Genomic DNA, 7,626 nt, shown 5'->3' with positions numbered 1-7,626 from the left:
AAATTTTGTGTACAAGTTACTCAAAGCTCTTTGTGGACTAAAACAGGCACCTAGAGCTTGGTATGACACACTGTTAGAATTCCTCCTAAAGCATGGTTTTACTAGAGGTACCATAGATAAGACTCTCTTTTACAAGAAATATGGTGAAGATATGATCCTAGTTCAGATCTATGTGGGTGATATCATCTTTGGTTCTACTAATGAGAAGCTTTGCCAAAAATTCTCCAAGCTTATGCAAAGTGAATATGAAATGAGTATGATGGGGGAATTTAGTTAATTTCTTGGACTTCAAGTCAGTCAAAGAAGTGATGATATCTTCATCAGCCAAACTAAGTATGTCAAGGATCTATTGAAAAAGTTTGGTATGGTTGACTGTTCCCCTGCATCTACACCTATGTCTACTGCAACAAAGTAGGATAAAGATAAAAAGGGCAAGAGTGTAGATATCTCAACCTATAGAGGGATTATTGGATCATTGCTTTATTTAACAACAAGTAGACCAGACATCATATTTGCAACATGTCTATGTACAAGATTTCAAGCAAATCCAAAAGAATCACATTTGATGGTTGTAAAGAGGATTTTCAGATATTTGAAGGGAACTCCAAACTTGGGATTATGATATCCTAAGGGAACTGGTTTTGAAGCTGTTGGTTACACAGATGCAGACTTTGCTGGATGCAGGGTTGACAGGAAGAGTACTAGTGGAAGCTATCAATTTCTTGGACAAAGACTTGTATCATGGTATAGCAAGAGATAACAATCGGTATCAACTTCCACAGTTGAGGCTGAATACATAGCTACAAGAAGTTATTGTGCTCAAGTGCTTTGGATTAGAAATTAGCTAATGGACTATGGCCTAGTGTTACACAAAATTCCTATCATGTGTGACAATACTAGTGCTATATCTATAGTGGCAAATCCAGTTAATCATTCTAGAACAAAGCACATTGATGTAAGGTACCATTTTATTAAAGAACATGCTACAAATGGTACCATTGAGCTCATTTTTGTTCCAACAGAAAAATAATTATTTGACATTTTTACTAAACCTTTGGATGAAGCAACTGTCACTAGACTTGTAGGTGAAATTGTAATGCTAAATTCTTCATCCTAAGGCAAGAACTCAGCTAATGTGTTGCAGTAGATTAATTTCCAGTGAGTCAAAATTAATTTGATTTGATTGGAAATTAACTGGAATATGAATTATAAATATTTTAGAAATCTCTGCATATTTATTTTTCAAAATTCAAAATTCAACTTGGAATTTTTCAAATTCTAAGTAAACTGCTCAGTTGTTAATTTACATTCTTAATATGTAAAATTAACACAAGGCAGAATTACAGAAATCAAAAGTTATAGAGAACTGAGTTCTCGATAAGTCTAATTGACTTCTCGACAAGTCATTTTAGGACATCTCGAGTGAGTTCTCGACAAGTCAATTTACTGACTTCTCGAGTGACTTCTTGATAGGCTTAAAAATGACTTATCGATAAGTCCTTGTAGAGTTCTCTAGTAGTGTTAATTCATAGAGTTCTCTATAAGTACAATTTTTGACTTATCAATAACTCAAAACTGAAATAATTTAAGAATAATTATTTTGGTAAAATACTTTTGGAAAATTTACTCTAATTTTATTTTGAATTTATTCAAATAAATGTTGGAATTAATTCAATCCATTTTTGGACAAACTGGGTATTTATTTGATATCTTGATAAGTCAATTTTTAGTTCTCTATAAGAGTAATTTAAAATGACTTCTCGATATGTATTTCAATTCTTATAAATGACTTCTCGATAGGCAAATTCCAAACGTCTATTTTCAAATTCTCGACAAGTCATTTGCTTTTACTATAAATACCCAGGCTTCTCGATGCATACACCTACTTACAACTTTCAAGATCTTAAGTGACCTAGCTTTCAATCCAAAACCGATTTCTCTCTAGTTTTTCCTTCTTTCTCACAAATCTCTTTTACCCACTAAACTTCATACTCATATCAATGGCAGCCAACAATCTTGTACCCTTTCTCCCCAAGGAAACCAACTTTCTTGCATTTCTGGATGCAAATCAAGCACCTGAAGTTTTTCAGTGCTTTGTTAAGTTTCTTTCTGAGACCTACTTTGTAGGTGCTCTAACTGCTAATCCTGTGTTGTATTTAGATGTGTTAGGTAATTTCTGGAACACAGCAACAACGGGACAGTTGTGCATGAGAATCAAACTGCAACTATAGTGATAAACTGCACAATTAAGGGACATCAAGTGGAGATTCTTGAGGATGATGTCAACAAGGCTTTGGGCATTCCTACTGACAATCTGGTGGAGGCTCCAACTCAGGATGAGCTGCATGAGTTCAGGGACTTCATAAATTATTCTGAGAGGATTAATATGGCCAGCATGAACAAGAAATATCTGAGGAGGGAATGGTCATTCCTATTTGACTCTGTAATAAAGGCATCACTTGCAGGAAGTCAGGATTTGACAACATATCCAGTGTTGTCCAGAAGCTGGTCTACTCCATGGCTCATAATAAAAAGATAAATGTAGGACACTACATATTAGAGGAGCTGAGCACCAGGTTGACAATGCCATTGGAATCAAGAGGTAAGGGGATCTTTCTGCCTAGATTTATTAAGTCAGCTTTAAATTATAAAGTAAATGACATATATATAATAGAAGGTGTAAATGGGACACTAATTGGAAATTGTAAGCAAGTATCAAAAATTCTATTTGGATCACTTCTTACTAAGAAAAAGGTTCCATTAAATCTTAAGTTAACACCTTTCATGATTGAAAGATTTAAGGCTTATCCTTATTCTATGCCAGGCATGAGAAGTATTGGTAATCAATCTAGCAAAGCTATAATCCCTGAACTTGTGGAAGTACAAACACAGAAACACCCACAGGGATCTTCCCAAGCTGCAACCATTTCTTCAAAATCTTTAGAAGCTAGGAAACCAACCACCTCATCTTTTCAAAAGGATGAGGTGAGTAAAAAGAAGAGAAAAGGGGCAACCTTGACTGTAGTAACTGAGAATGGTGAGGATATACCTTAAAAAGAGTCACCTCTGGTCAAAAGATCCAAAAGGAGTAAGCAAACTGAGCTGACCACTCTAGCCTCCTCTGTATCCTCCCAACAGGATACAGTTGTAAAAGCAACCAGTAGTGAGTCTGCACAGCCTGCACAAGAAGTAATTCAAGTGTATGGTAGGAGAAATAAGGAAGGCACACACTATGAGGACACATCTCTTGAAGCTCCCTCATTCATTCAGGGGGAGCTGCCAACAGTCACAACTGAGCAACAAATTCTTATAACTAATATTTCTTCTATTTCAATTCCACTTGAATCCACTTCTCAAGTGCAACAAAAATCAAGTGACTTAGCTCAAGAAGCTTTGCTCACCACCCAGACACCAAATTTAGATGGTGAGAGGCTACATGTTGGGGTAGACCTTAATGACACCATCAAAACCATGGGGGTTTTATCAGTTTTTACTGAAGACCCCATGGATGCTTCTAATGCACCTTCATGTACAAAATAGTCTTCACAGACTGAAAGGTTTGGGGTAGTACTCCTGAGGGGGAGCTACCTAAATCCCCTCCAATTCAATTGGAGGTTCTCACACTTAGTGAGGAACAATAACTAGCCAACACCACAAAGCAATCTATGAGTCAAACTATGACTTCAGTCACAAGTGTTTCTGAGCTATCAACCTCACAACCCAAGAACCTCACATTCTCACCAACTGGCTTCAAGAATCTTTCTCTCAACCCACATCTGTAGATGATCTATTAGTGGAGCAGATTTCTGGATTGGCAAACATCTCTCAACCTCTACTCACCTATGATATGAACAATCAGGACTATCAGGCCATCATGCTCACCTACAGTGAAGATGTGGAGAAATAGAAGGAGAAGATTGTAAATGATGAAGAACAAGATGACAATGTGGATGCATGGCTATCTCAAGACTTTGTGTTGGAGATGGATCAAGTATTGGTCATATTCAGGGAAGAGTATGTTACTATTCTTGGAAGCAATGCAAAGGCCTTGACTCCATAAGAAGTATATGATGCAGTCACAGAAGTGCATAAAGCTCAACTAAAGGCTTTTCACCTTTTTGGTAAAGCTCTTGAAGTCAAATTGACTGGTCATGAAGACATGATCACGAAGATGGTGAGGGAAAAGATGGATGAACTCATTCCCTCTCAAATTGAGATCAAAAATCAATTCAAACACTTCTCAGACCAAATTTCTAGATATGATCTCAGTGGTGTAGATAAAAGCATGACACAACTCAAGGATTCCTTTGTTGCCTTGCACAATCAAGTTCAGACTCATATCACTAAATCTAATGACACAAGGTTGAAGTTGGATCAGATGCACAATGCAAGATACACTCCTTCTTCTTTGGTCATGGATGAGATTCATAAATTTGTGCAAGCTACATTGGGGTCATTTACTGTTGTCTCTACATCAAGCTCCCATCAACCTGCATCTACTTTAACAAATCTACAGATTCAGTCTCTAGAAGGTCAAGTAACAACATTGCAAGACTCCAATTCTTCTCTCACTCAACAAGTCCAGGCCTTTACTTCTCTAGTCAAGAGCCAACAGACTGACATCCAGACCCTGGTGGACTCTCATAGGCATCTTCAGATGCAAAACTCAGTTGCCTTGGGTCTGCAACTCAGTTTCCTTGGGTGCCATCATGGGGAAGCTCAACATTGCACTGCCTGCCTTACTTGAACAGATTAGACCAGAAATTCCATCTCCTCTTCTCATGCCTGTTTCCAAGACTAAGGAGGAGATTGAGGCTAGAATTGCACAATCCAGGAATGCTCCAAAATCTCAAAAGTCTGTTCAAGAGGGACAAAGTTCACATAATCAAGTTGATGTGGGCAAAGAAAGACTACTGAGAGCTGTAGAAGGACCTAACCAAGATCATGAATTCAATGATCTTCTAGAAGCACTAAAAGTGCCTCTCCAACAAAACTACGAGAGTTATAAGAAAACTTTAGGCAAAAATAGAAATTTTGTAAGAGCAGTGGTGGTGAAGATTGACAACTTTCTATAGAAGAGAATTGTGATGAACATCAATGATGGTGGGGTAGACAGATGTCTTCAGGGTACCTTGGAATGCCTTCAGACATTGAGGGCATCTGAATTGGATGTTATGATTGACAAAGTCCACCAAGTAATTCCTGAAGACACTCAACTTTTACATGAGCTTAAAAAGTTACAGGTAGCAGCTTTTACAGAAGCCTATCTATCTCCAAACAAGGAAATTGTTTATGTCTGCCCATCCACCAAGCAAGTCAAGCATCTCTATATTCCTAAGCATTGTGTCAGGAACAAATTTAAGGTTGCTCATGACTCTACAATCTGATTTGAAGATCAAGAAGAACAAGAAAGATGAAGATGTTGAGATGATAAAAATCTTGGAAAGATACCTGAGATATTATGACAACATGTTGCCAGCTATTAAGTACAATCTAAGGAAATATGAGGATGATGATGAGCAGAAAGATGATCAAAAACCTTCTGGCTCAAATCCAAGTCAATCCACGGCAACTGGCAGCAAAGACAAGAAGCAGGAGGAGAAGAAAAATGATGAGAAGAAAAAGGGAAGTGAGAGGAGAACTAAAAAGGCTCATGATAGCTCAGAAACATACCAAACCCTAAAAATCCAAACACAACCAGCCCAAACCTCAGCTCAACCTAAAACATAAACTATCTCAAACATCAAACCACCTCAAATCTCAAAGCCAAAGTTTCTGTACAAATAAACAACCAACTCCCTTATAAAAATTCCAATCACCACAAGCCAGAAAAATCTTAAGAAAATGACAAACCTACCTTTAGCCAAACCTTCACTAAAATTCAAGAACAAATCTGTTGGGAGAAAGCCTAAGAAACTCAAGCCTACGAAGAAAGTGTAAGTCACTGAAAGGGCCATCTAGAACTGTTTCAAGCAATCTGACTTTCTACCACTAAAGTGGTGCATCTCAGATGAAGACCATTTTCAACAACTTGCTGAGGAAATAGTCAGAGTTTGGATTGTATCTCTTAGGGAAGTCATAATTTTCTATGAAGATGGTTCATTCACCTTTCTTAGTAGTAGATTAATGGACTCTCTTTCAACCTCAGAAATTAAGAGTGTGATAAGTTTGCTAAAAGACAAGGATACTTCTACAAGAGCATGGAGATCAGTTCTAGCTGAATGGTTGATTGAAAGGGAGGAAACAAAGAAAAGAGATGAGGCTGAAGCTGAAGAGAGAAGGAGGAAGTCTGATGAAGAAATAGAGATGTACATAAAAAGATCTGAAGAGTTGAAAGCAAAAAGAATGAGTAGAATCTCCAGAGATGGAAAATTTCTCAATATTAAAGCTGGTCAATTTTTAAGATTCAGGATTGATTTACTGGGCAAAGGTTACTCAAAAGCGGCAAGACAGGAATTCATAGAAGATCTAAGTGGGACACCTATTATAGAAGAACTTAAAATTCTTGATTTCCTAAAGGATCTACAAAGAGAAGAAGCTGATACAAAAACTGTCTTTAACTGACACTTGTAACCATTAAACTCTATAAATTTCCTAATGTATAAAGAGTTGTAATTTGATCAAGCTTTGTGTATCAATTTAAATTTCACCATTTTAAACTTGGGGTTAGTCTTGTTAACAGGCATGAATTTGTGTTAAGTAATCTTCTCACAAATTGGGGGAGATTGTTGTGCAAGACATGCCTGTACTTTAAAAAGACTAAGACAATTTGTCAACCCTAAGTAAGTTGTATTGTTATCTTAATTTGTATTTTGTACTTGTAACACTTATAGTCTGTAAAAATGTCAAAAGAGCAGACTGAAATCTTTTTCTATAAACAGTGTCAAGCTTAAGAATTCTATCTGGAAGAAGATCAAAAAGATCATGCCTAAGAAGAATTATGAAGAAGCTTGGAGTTGAATAAATCTGTTTTAGGAAAAACATTCAAAGTCAAGATCTCTACTAGTCTCATATTTAGTGTTATAGAGAAGTCATTCGAGAACTCAAAATGACTTATCGAGAAGTCAAGAAAGGCACTAGAGAACTCACAGAGATATTGATAAGCCAAATTGAAGACATGGAGATTGAAGATATCGACAAGTCATTTCTTCACTAAAGAACTCAGAGTTATCAACAAGTCAACATTCATTAGAGAACTCTGAGTTATCGATAAGTCAAATTCCACTAGAGAACTCAGAGATATAGATAAGCCAAATTTCACTAGAGAACTTTGAGTTGTTGACAAGTTAAATTTGACTAGAAAACTCTGAGTTATCGATAAGTCAATAAACCATTAGAGAACTCAGAGATATCGATAAGTCAAAGTGAAGATATGAAGACTAGAGATCTCTACAAGCTAAATTTTCTTATAGAGAACTCAGAGACCTCTACAAGTCAAATTTACTATGGAGCATTAGAGATCTCGATAAGCCAATATACTTATCGAGATGTCAAGTTCTCTATAGACCAAATGGAGATCTCGAGGTAAAATCTTAAATTACAGAATTGCAGATCAGTTCAATATCCAAGATTAACAATCAACAAACAATCCAAACAGCTGGATTGACAAGTCTACAAAAAGCATCT

Source organism: Apium graveolens, chromosome 2, assembly GCF_009905375.1.
Source record: "Apium graveolens cultivar Ventura chromosome 2, ASM990537v1, whole genome shotgun sequence".
Lineage (NCBI taxonomy): Eukaryota > Viridiplantae > Streptophyta > Magnoliopsida > Apiales > Apiaceae > Apium > Apium graveolens.
Note: the sequence above shows the minus strand (reverse complement) of the source record.